This window comes from Urocampus carinirostris, unplaced genomic scaffold (assembly GCF_059441175.1).
Source record: "Urocampus carinirostris isolate Australia breed hairy pipefish unplaced genomic scaffold, RoL_Ucar_1.0 HiC_scaffold_135, whole genome shotgun sequence".
NCBI lineage: Eukaryota > Metazoa > Chordata > Actinopteri > Syngnathiformes > Syngnathidae > Urocampus > Urocampus carinirostris.
The window spans coordinates 2,501-12,500 of record NW_028283240.1 but is presented as its reverse complement, the minus strand read 5'-3'; the positions used below and the strand labels follow the sequence as shown (position 1 = coordinate 12,500).

The following is a 10,000-nucleotide window of genomic DNA, read 5'->3' as shown; positions in this document are numbered from 1 at the left end:
GGCACAATTCCCCAAACACCGGTCCGATAATACGCGCGCATATCCCCAAACACCGGCCCGATAATACGCGCACAATTCCCCAAACACCGGCGCGGATTTCAGCCACTATTGGCGGGCACAAGTCCCCCAACACTAGCCCGGGATTCAGCCACTAGTGGCGGGCACGATTCCCCAAACACCGGTCCGATAATACGCGCGCATATCCCCAAACACCGGCCCGATAATACGCGCACAATTCCCCAAACACCGGCGCGGATTTCAGCCACTAGTGGCGGGCACAAGTCCCCCAACACTAGCCAAGTTCTCAGCCACTAGTGGCGGGCACAATTCCCCAAACACCGGCCCGATAATACGCGCACAATTCCCCAAACACCGGCGCGGATTTCAGCCACTATTGGCGGGCACAAGTCCCCCAACACTAGCCCGGGATTCAGCCACTAGTGGCGGGCACGATTCCCCAAACACCGGTCCGATAATACGCGCGCATATCCCCAAACACCGGCCCGATAATACGCGCACAATTCCCCAAACACCGGCGCGGATTTCAGCCACTAGTGGCGGGCACAAGTCCCCCAACACTAGCCAAGTTCTCAGCCACTAGTGGCGGGCACAATTCCCCAAACACCGGCCCGATAATACGCGCACAATTCCCCAAACACCGGCGCGGATTTCAGCCACTATTGGCGGGCACAAGTCCCCCAACACTAGCCCGGGATTCAGCCACTAGTGGCGGGCACGATTCCCCAAACACCGGTCCGATAATACGCGCGCATATCCCCAAACACCGGCCCGATAATACGCGCACAATTCCCCAAACACCGGCGCGGATTTCAGCCACTAGTGGCGGGCACAAGTCCCCCAACACTAGCCAAGTTCTCAGCCACTAGTGGCGGGCACAATTCCCCAAACACCGGTCCGATAATACGCGCGCATATCCCCAAACACCGGCCCGATAATACGCGCACAATTCCCCAAACACCGGCGCGGATTTCAGCCACTAGTGGCGGGCACAAGTCCCCCAACACTAGCCCGGGATTCAGCCACTAGTGGCGGGCACAATTCCCCAAACACCGGTCCGATAATACGCGCGCATATCCCCAAACACCGGCCCGATAATACGCGCACAATTCCCCAAACACCGGCGCGGATTTCAGCCACTAGTGGCGGGCACAAGTCCCCCAACACTAGCCAAGTTCTCAGCCACTAGTGGCGGGCACAATTCCCCAAACACCGGTCCGATAATACGCGCGCATATCCCCAAACACCGGCCCGATAATACGCGCACAATTCCCCAAACACCGGCGCGGATTTCAGCCACTATTGGCGGGCACAAGTCCCCCAACACTAGCCCGGGATTCAGCCACTAGTGGCGGGCACGATTCCCCAAACACCGGTCCGATAATACGCGCGCATATCCCCAAACACCGGCCCGATAATACGCGCACAATTCCCCAAACACCGGCGCGGATTTCAGCCACTAGTGGCGGGCACAAGTCCCCCAACACTAGCCAAGTTCTCAGCCACTAGTGGCGGGCACAATTCCCCAAACACCGGTCCGATAATACGCGCGCATATCCCCAAACACCGGCCCGATAATACGCGCACAATTCCCCAAACACCGGCGCGGATTTCAGCCACTATTGGCGGGCACAAGTCCCCCAACACTAGCCCGGGATTCAGCCACTAGTGGCGGGCACGATTCCCCAAACACCGGTCCGATAATACGCGCGCATATCCCCAAACACCGGCCCGATAATACGCGCACAATTCCCCAAACACCGGCGCGGATTTCAGCCACTAGTGGCGGGCACAAGTCCCCCAACACTAGCCAAGTTCTCAGCCACTAGTGGCGGGCACAATTCCCCAAACACCGGCCCGATAATACGCGCACAATTCCCCAAACACCGGCGCGGATTTCAGCCACTATTGGCGGGCACAAGTCCCCCAACACTAGCCCGGGATTCAGCCACTAGTGGCGGGCACGATTCCCCAAACACCGGTCCGATAATACGCGCGCATATCCCCAAACACCGGCCCGATAATACGCGCACAATTCCCCAAACACCGGCGCGGATTTCAGCCACTAGTGGCGGGCACAAGTCCCCCAACACTAGCCAAGTTCTCAGCCACTAGTGGCGGGCACAATTCCCCAAACACCGGTCCGATAATACGCGCGCATATCCCCAAACACCGGCCCGATAATACGCGCACAATTCCCCAAACACCGGCGCGGATTTCAGCCACTAGTGGCGGGCACAAGTCCCCCAACACTAGCCCGGGATTCAGCCACTAGTGGCGGGCACGATTCCCCAAACACCGGTCCGATAATACGCGCGCATATCCCCAAACACCGGCCCGATAATACGCGCACAATTCCCCAAACACCGGCGCGGATTTCAGCCACTAGTGGCGGGCACAAGTCCCCCAACACTAGCCAAGTTCTCAGCCACTAGTGGCGGGCACAATTCCCCAAACACCGGTCCGATAATACGCGCGCATATCCCCAAACACCGGCCCGATAATACGCGCACAATTCCCCAAACACCGGCGCGGATTTCAGCCACTAGTGGCGGGCACAAGTCCCCCAACACTAGCCCGGGATTCAGCCACTAGTGGCGGGCACAATTCCCCAAACACCGGTCCGATAATACGCGCGCATATCCCCAAACACCGGCCCGATAATACGCGCACAATTCCCCAAACACCGGCGCGGATTTCAGCCACTATTGGCGGGCACAAGTCCCCCAACACTAGCCCGGGATTCAGCCACTAGTGGCGGGCACGATTCCCCAAACACCGGTCCGATAATACGCGCGCATATCCCCAAACACCGGCCCGATAATACGCGCACAATTCCCCAAACACCGGCCCGGATTTCAGCCACTAGTGGCGGGCACAAGTCCCCCAACACTAGCCAAGTTCTCAGCCACTAGTGGCGGGCACGATTCCCCAAACACCGGTCCGATAATACGCGCGCATATCCCCAAACACCGGCCCGATAATACGCGCACAATTCCCCAAACACCGGCCCGGATTTCAGCCACTAGTGGCGGGCACAAGTCCCCAAACACTAGCCAAGTTCTCAGCCACTAGTGGCGGGCACAATTCCCCAAACACCGGTCCGATAATACGCGCGCATATCCCCAAACACCGGCCCGATAATACGCGCACAATTCCCCAAACACCGGCCCGATAATACGCGCGCAATTCCCCAAACACCGGCCCGATAATACGCGCGCAATTCCCCAAACACCGGCCCGATAATACGCGCACATTTCCCCAAACACCGGCGCGGATTTCAGCCACTATTGGCGTGCACAAGTCCCCCAACACTAGCCCGGGATTCAGCCACTATTGGCGGGCACAAGTCCCCCAACACTAGCCCGGGATTCAGCCACTAGTGGCGGGCACGATTCCCCAAACACCGGCCCGGCGCTGAGTTTATGGCCTCCGAAAGGCCCATACATTCAGACGGGTCCATGTATTTTCAGTTTTCCGTAGCAGGTGTGATTGTTTGTTTAATTAGGTAGTTTGTGTTGGTGACGGTGTTCCTAACTGTGGTGGCTTGTTTGTAGAATGTGGGGCCCTGCGTTTGTGTTATGTTGATTTCTGGTAATTTACTTTTTACTAAGTAGTCTTTCAGGTTTTTGTTTCTTTTAAAGGCTGAGATGATTTTGTAATCTTGGATTATGCTTGTGTTCTGTAGTGTCTGATTTATATTTTGTCCATTCATTCAGACGGGTCCATGTATTTTCAGCGACAGCCGCAGTACCGCCAAAATCCATGCAGCGGCGCTGGATTTATGGCCTCCGAAAGGCCCATTCATTCAGACGGGTCCATGTATTTTCAGCGACAGCCGCAGTACCGCCAAAATCCATGCAGAGGCGCTGAGTTTATGGCCTCCGAAAGGCCCATTCATTCAGACGGGTCCATGTATTTTCAGCGACAGCAGCAGTACCGCCAAAATCCATGCAGCGGCGCTGTATTTATGGCCTCCGAAAGGCCCATTCATTACCAACGGGGCTGCAGTAGCATCCCGCGGCCACGCAGGGGCAGATATTGTGAGGGAATTACATGGTAGTGGACGGAGCGCCCATGCATTTCCAATGGGAGTGCAGTACCTCAAAAATCCGCTCCAAGCCACCGAACTTGAGGGCCCGACGTTCCCTCAACACTAGCCCAGTGCAATCGACATTTCGTTCTGTGTACATTGTTACACAGAATGACAATACAAGGGAATTATTATTATTATTATTATTATTATGTATTCAGCCACTAGTGGCGGGCACAATACCCCAAACACTGGCCCGGCGCTGGCTGAGTTTATGGCCTCCGAAAGGCCCATACATTCAGACGGGTCCATGTATTTTCAGTTTTCCGTAGCAGGTGTGATTGTTTGTTTAATTAGGTAGTTTGTGTTGGTGACGGTGTTCCTAACTGTGGTGGCTTGTTTGTAGAATGTGGGGCCCTGCGTTTGTGTTATGTTGATTTCTGGTAATTTACTTTTTACTAAGTAGTCTTTCAGGTTTTTGTTTCTTTTAAAGGCTGAGATGATTTTGTAATCTTGGATTATGCTTGTGTTCTGTAGTGTCTGATTTATATTTTGTCCATTCATTCAGACGGGTCCATGTATTTTCAGCGACAGCCGCAGTACCGCCAAAATCCATGCAGCGGCGCTGAGTTTATGGCCTCCGAAAGGCCCATTCATTCAGACGGGTCCATGTATTTTCAGCGACAGCCGCAGTACCGCCAAAATCCATGCAGCGGCGCTGGGTTTATGGAATCCGAAAGGCCCATTCATTCAGACGGGTCCATGTATTTTCAACGACAGCCGCAGTACCGCCAAAATCCATGCAGCGGCGCTGTATTTATGGCCTCCGAAAGGCCCATTCATTCCCAACGGGGCAGCAGTAGCATCGCGCGGCCACGCGGGGGCAGATATTGTGAGGGAATTACATTGTAGTGGACGGAGCGCCCATGTATTCCTATGGGCAATGCATTTCCAATGGGAGTGCAGTACCTCAAAAATCCGCTAGAGGGCCCCGAACTTGAGGGCCCGGCGTTCCCTCAAGTGCCGATTTTATACCCCCTTCTCCAGCCGACAGCCAGAATTATATTAGGGACTCGCAATTTTGAGAGGTGAGCACCAGGGCTAATCAGCGGCCACCCGTGACCATTGAGTCCGACAGAGCAGAGGCTAGGGGCGGCCTCGCATCTCGCAATTACCGAGGGAAGATGCCGGTTCTCGAAAAATTTCTAAGTTTTTCAAATTTTAAAGTATTGAAGTATTTAGGGCGCTTCCCGCGGCCCTGGCTTTTGCATGTACCCCTCTAAGCTCCGGTTCTCGAAAAATGTCTAAGTTTTTCAAACTTTAAAGTATTGAAGCCGGACTTCCGCGGAGGCTGACAGGGGGCCTCCATCGAAGCACCCTTCACCCCCGGGTGAGCCGGCGTCGGCCCACGGGCCTGCCGGTTCCCCAACTGAGCGATTGGCACACGAGACCCGCCTCGGAGGGCCCACGTCGGCCGGCGCAAGCCGGTGTTCGGGCGTGCGGCTCCTCCGGCTTTGCGGGTCAAGCTCCAGCGCCGAGGATACTAGGCAAACGTTGGGCCCCCCCGAGCCGAGTGGATACCCGCCTCAGAAAGAGCTGGGGCGGTACGTACGGACGGCCTCACTAAGAGGGAACGGAAGCTACTAAAGCACACGTATAACTGTCCGATGTGCGAACGAAAGTGAGGCCGGACGAATCCGATACGAGTTACGAGTGAGGCGGGATCCACGGCTGGCACTCGCGGGGCCCTCTTGCGAAACCATGCCTCGGCGTGAACCTTTTGGCGGCAGAACCAAGACGAACCGAGGTCGAGCTTCCGTCTCGAGCCACACCCAGACGTCCGACCGTCGCGGAGCCCGACGCCACGCGTGCTAGGGCTCCGCGCGAAACATCGTTTCACGACACCCGCTCGTCAGCCCGTCCGAACGTATACGAGTGTCGCGCGGCCCCCCGGGCCCGGCTGTAGCCACAGCCTCGTCCCGGACCAGGGCCGCACCGCCACCAGCAGCGCCCCCCCGGCGGCAGACGCACTCTGGTTGATCCTGCCAGTAGCATATGCTTGTTTTCAAGATTAAGCCATGCATGTCTAAGTACGAATGGCCAGTACAGTGAAACTGCGAACGGCTCATTAAATCAGTTATGGTTCCTTTGATCGCTCCACCGTTACTTGGATAACTGTGGCAAATCCAGAGCTAATACATGCAAACGAGCGCCGACTCGCGGGCGGGGCTCCGGCCTCGCCCCGGGGACGCGTGCATTTATCAGACACAAAAACCCACGCGGTGTCCGGCGGGCGGGGGCTCAGCCGTCGCGCGCGTCCCCCGCGTCCGGCCTCCGCCTCTCCGGGCGGGGGCGTAAGCGGCGCGGGCGGCTCCGCGCGCGCCGGTCCTCGTTCCGCCGGCCCGGCCCCCCCTTTGTGTTGACTCAGGATAACCTCGTGCCGATCGCTCGCCCACCCGAGGCGGCGACGACTCATTCGAATGTCTGCCCTATCAACTTTCGATGGTAGACTCTGCGCCTACCATGGTGACCACGGGTAACGGGGAATCAGGGTTCGATTCCGGAGAGGGAGCATGAGAAACGGCTACCACATCCAAGGAAGGCAGCAGGCGCGCAAATTACCCACTCCCGACACGGGGAGGTAGTGACGAAAAATAACAATACGGGACTCGTTCGAGTCTCCGTAATTGGAATGAGCCGAACACAAACCCATCGGCCAGCATCCATTGGAGGGCAAGTCTGGTGCCAGCAGCCGCGGTAATTCCAGCTCCAATAGCGTATTTTAAAGTTGCTGCAGTTAAAAAGCTCCTAGTTGGACCCCGGGACGCGAGCTGACGGTCCGCCGCGAGGCGTGCATCCGTCTGTCCCAGCCCCTGCCTCTCGGCAAAAGCCCCCGTGATGCCCTTCGCTGGGTGTCACTCGCGGGGCCCGAAGCGTTTACTTTGAGGAAATTAGAGTGTTCAAAGCAGGCCACACGGCCGCCCCTGCATATCGCAGCTGGGAATAATGGAATAGGACTCCGGTTCTATTTTGTGGGTTGTCATGAACTGGGGCCATGATTAAGAGGGACGGCCGGGGGCATTCGTACTGCGCCGCTAGAGGTGAAATTCTTGGACCGGCGCAAGACGGACGAGAGCGAAAGCATTTGCCAAGAATGTTTTCATTAATCAAGAACGAAAGTCGGAGGTTCGAAGACGATCAGATACCGTCCTAGTTCCGACCATAAACGATGCCGACTCGCGATCCGGCGGCGTTATTCCCATGACCCGCCGAGCAGCACCCGGGAAACCGACCAAGTGTCTGGGTTCCGGGGGGAGTATTGTTGCAAAGCTGAAACTTAAAGGAATTGACGGAAGGGCACCACCAGGAGTGGAGCATGCGGCTTAATTTGACTCAACACGGGAAACCTCACCCGGCCCGGACACGGAAAGGATTGACAGATTGAAGGCTCTTTCTCGATACCGTGGGTGGTGGTGCATGGCCGTTCGTAGTTGGTGGAGCGATTTGTCTGGTTAATTCCGATAACGAACGAGACTCAAACATACTAAATAGTACCGCGGCCCCCGCGCGGTCGGCGGCAGAAAACTTCTTAGAGGGACAAGTGGCTCTCAGCCACACGAGAATGAGCAATAACAGGTCTGTGATGCCCTTAGATGTCCGGGCTGCACGCGCGCCACACTGAGCGTATAAGCGCGTCGTCTATCCCCGCGCCGGCAGGCGCGGGTAATCCTATGAACCCCGCTCGTGACAGGGCCTGGGGATTGCAATTATTTCCCACCAACGAGGAATTCCCAGTAAGCGCGGGTCATTAGCCTGCGTTGATTAAGTCCCTGCCCTTTGTACACACCGCCCGTCGCTACTACCGATCGGATGGCTTAGTGAGGTCCTCGGATAGTCCCCGCCGGGGCCGGCCCCGGCTCCGGCGGTGTGCCAGAAGACGGTCGAACTTGACTATCTAGAGGAAGTAAAAGTCGTAACAAGGTTTCTGTAGGTGAACCTGCAGAAGGATCATTAACGTACGAGCGGCAGCAGATCCGCCTCGGTACACCCCCGACGAGCCAGACGCCGAGGGCGGCGGGTCGTCGCAGGCGGAGGAAGAGGGTAGACCGGGACGGGACGGGACGGGGGGCGCGGCGCGGGTCACTCCCGGGCCGCGCGTCGGAGCGAGTTCGGCGGGCGCCACGCGGCGCGGCGCGACGCGAGAAAAGGCGGCGGGCGATGTCGCGCTACCTCCGTGCGAGCGGGGTAGCGCGCTCGTCCGACGACCCCAGTAGCGCGGCGCGGCGCGACGACAGGCGACCGCCAGCGACGGGCGAAAGGCGGCGGCCGTGCGCGGACCCCCGTAACCGGGGAATCCCCCTATGCCGACGACCCTAGCTCGGCGCGGTTCTCGCGCTTCCGGCGCGCGCTTCCGGGGCGGCACTCGCCTCGACGACCTCCCGTCCTTTAAAGGTAACGGTTCGGGCCGGCGCCCCGGCGTCCGTCCGCCCGTCGGTGTCGCGTGTCCGTGCGGCGCGGGGCTGCTCTCGGCGAGGGTCGCCGAGCAAGCGGATCCCCGCACGGATCACAACGGCCGTATGGCGGCGGCGTCGGGACGCCCGCCCGAGACGAAGGTTCAGGGCGACGAAACGGTGCTCCCACCGGCTACCTTTTTCCCCGGCCAAACGCGTCCGTCGGCCGGAGCCCTCGAGGGGCCGCGTAGCGCGCGCGTGGGCCGGCCCCCGGACACCGGAGTTCCTCCCGGGGCTCCGGACACCGGGGGTTCGGTTCCGCGCGGTCCGCCGCGGTCTCCTCTGTCCATCCATAGTCCGGGCAGGCCGCGGCCGGGTCGGGGGCCAGTCCCCCCTCGGTGTCAGCGCGGTCGCGCCGCCCTTGTAAACCAAACCCACTCGCTGACGGGTAGCAACACCCAAAGCGTCGCTTCGCGGCGCGGCGGGGCTTCCAAGTCGGATGGCCTTCCGGGGTCCGGGTAGGAGACGCCGGGGGCCGGCCTCAGCGCCGAGCCCCCGACCTACCCGGCGAGTCCGGTCGCCGAGTCGTGTCAGGCCCGAGCGGGAGACGCCGGGCGCCGGCCTCAGCGCCGAGCGCCCGACCTACCCGGCCGACGCACGTCTCGGGCGCCGTCGCGGCCCCGAGCGGGAGACGCCGGGCGCCGGCCTCAGCGCCGCGCGCCCGACCCCGCTCGGCTCGTCGCGGCGTCGCGCGTATCGCGCCCGTCGGTAACCGCGCCGCGGGTTAGGGGCTCGCTCGCGGGAGCGACCGAACGGCACCCGCGGCGCGTTCGTCTCCGGTACAAACCCTGTCGTGAATTTGTCTCCGATCGTCCCGGGCGGACGTAAAAGGGCCCAAACGTACGACTCTTAGCGGTGGATCACTCGGCTCGTGCGTCGATGAAGAACGCAGCTAGCTGCGAGAACTAATGTGATTTGCAGGACACATTGATCATCGACACTTTGAACGCACATTGCGGCCCCGGTTTTACCCGGGGCCACGCCTGTCTGAGCGGCGCTTTCCAATCGATCGGACGCGGGCCGGGCCCTCCGCGACATTCCGCCGGTCCGTCCGGCGGGTGGCGCGAGAACCCGGTCCGCGCGGGCGAGGCTCGGGCCCTCCGCGACATTCCGCCGGTCCGCCCGGCGGGTGGCGCGCGACCCGTGTCCCCGCCCACTCCGCGGCTGGGGTTTCGCAGGGACCCCCGTCCCTTCGTACCCTCAAATACAGACTCGGGCGGCGCTCCGTGTCCGTCCGCCCGTCGGTGTCGCGCGTCCGCGCGTCCGGAGGTGCTTCTCGGCTGCCGGTGAGTACGGCTGGTACTTAGCATACCGAGAAGGTGCTCCGCGCGCGCGGCTCCGCGCGGCGGCCCGTATGGCGGCGGCGCTCGGCGCCCTCCTCAGGTAAAGGTCCCGGTCGGCGCCTCGGCGTCCGTCCGCCCGTCGGTGTCGCGTGTCC

The 10,000-nt window shown here is 59.9% G+C and overlaps 2 non-coding genes across 2 annotated transcripts; both read left to right on the top strand.

The window, feature by feature from the left end:
* The first annotated feature begins 6,080 nt into the window (after positions 1-6,080).
* Positions 6,081-8,065, top strand: LOC148345019 (18S ribosomal RNA). Its single transcript, XR_015848913.1, has one exon. It is a non-coding gene; the product is annotated as an 18S ribosomal RNA (ribosomal RNA).
* A 1,341-nt stretch (positions 8,066-9,406) lies between these two features.
* LOC148345018 (5.8S ribosomal RNA) lies at positions 9,407-9,559 on the top strand. The gene has a single exon (XR_015848910.1). It is a non-coding gene; the product is annotated as a 5.8S ribosomal RNA (ribosomal RNA).
* Positions 9,560-10,000: the final 441 nt, after the last annotated feature.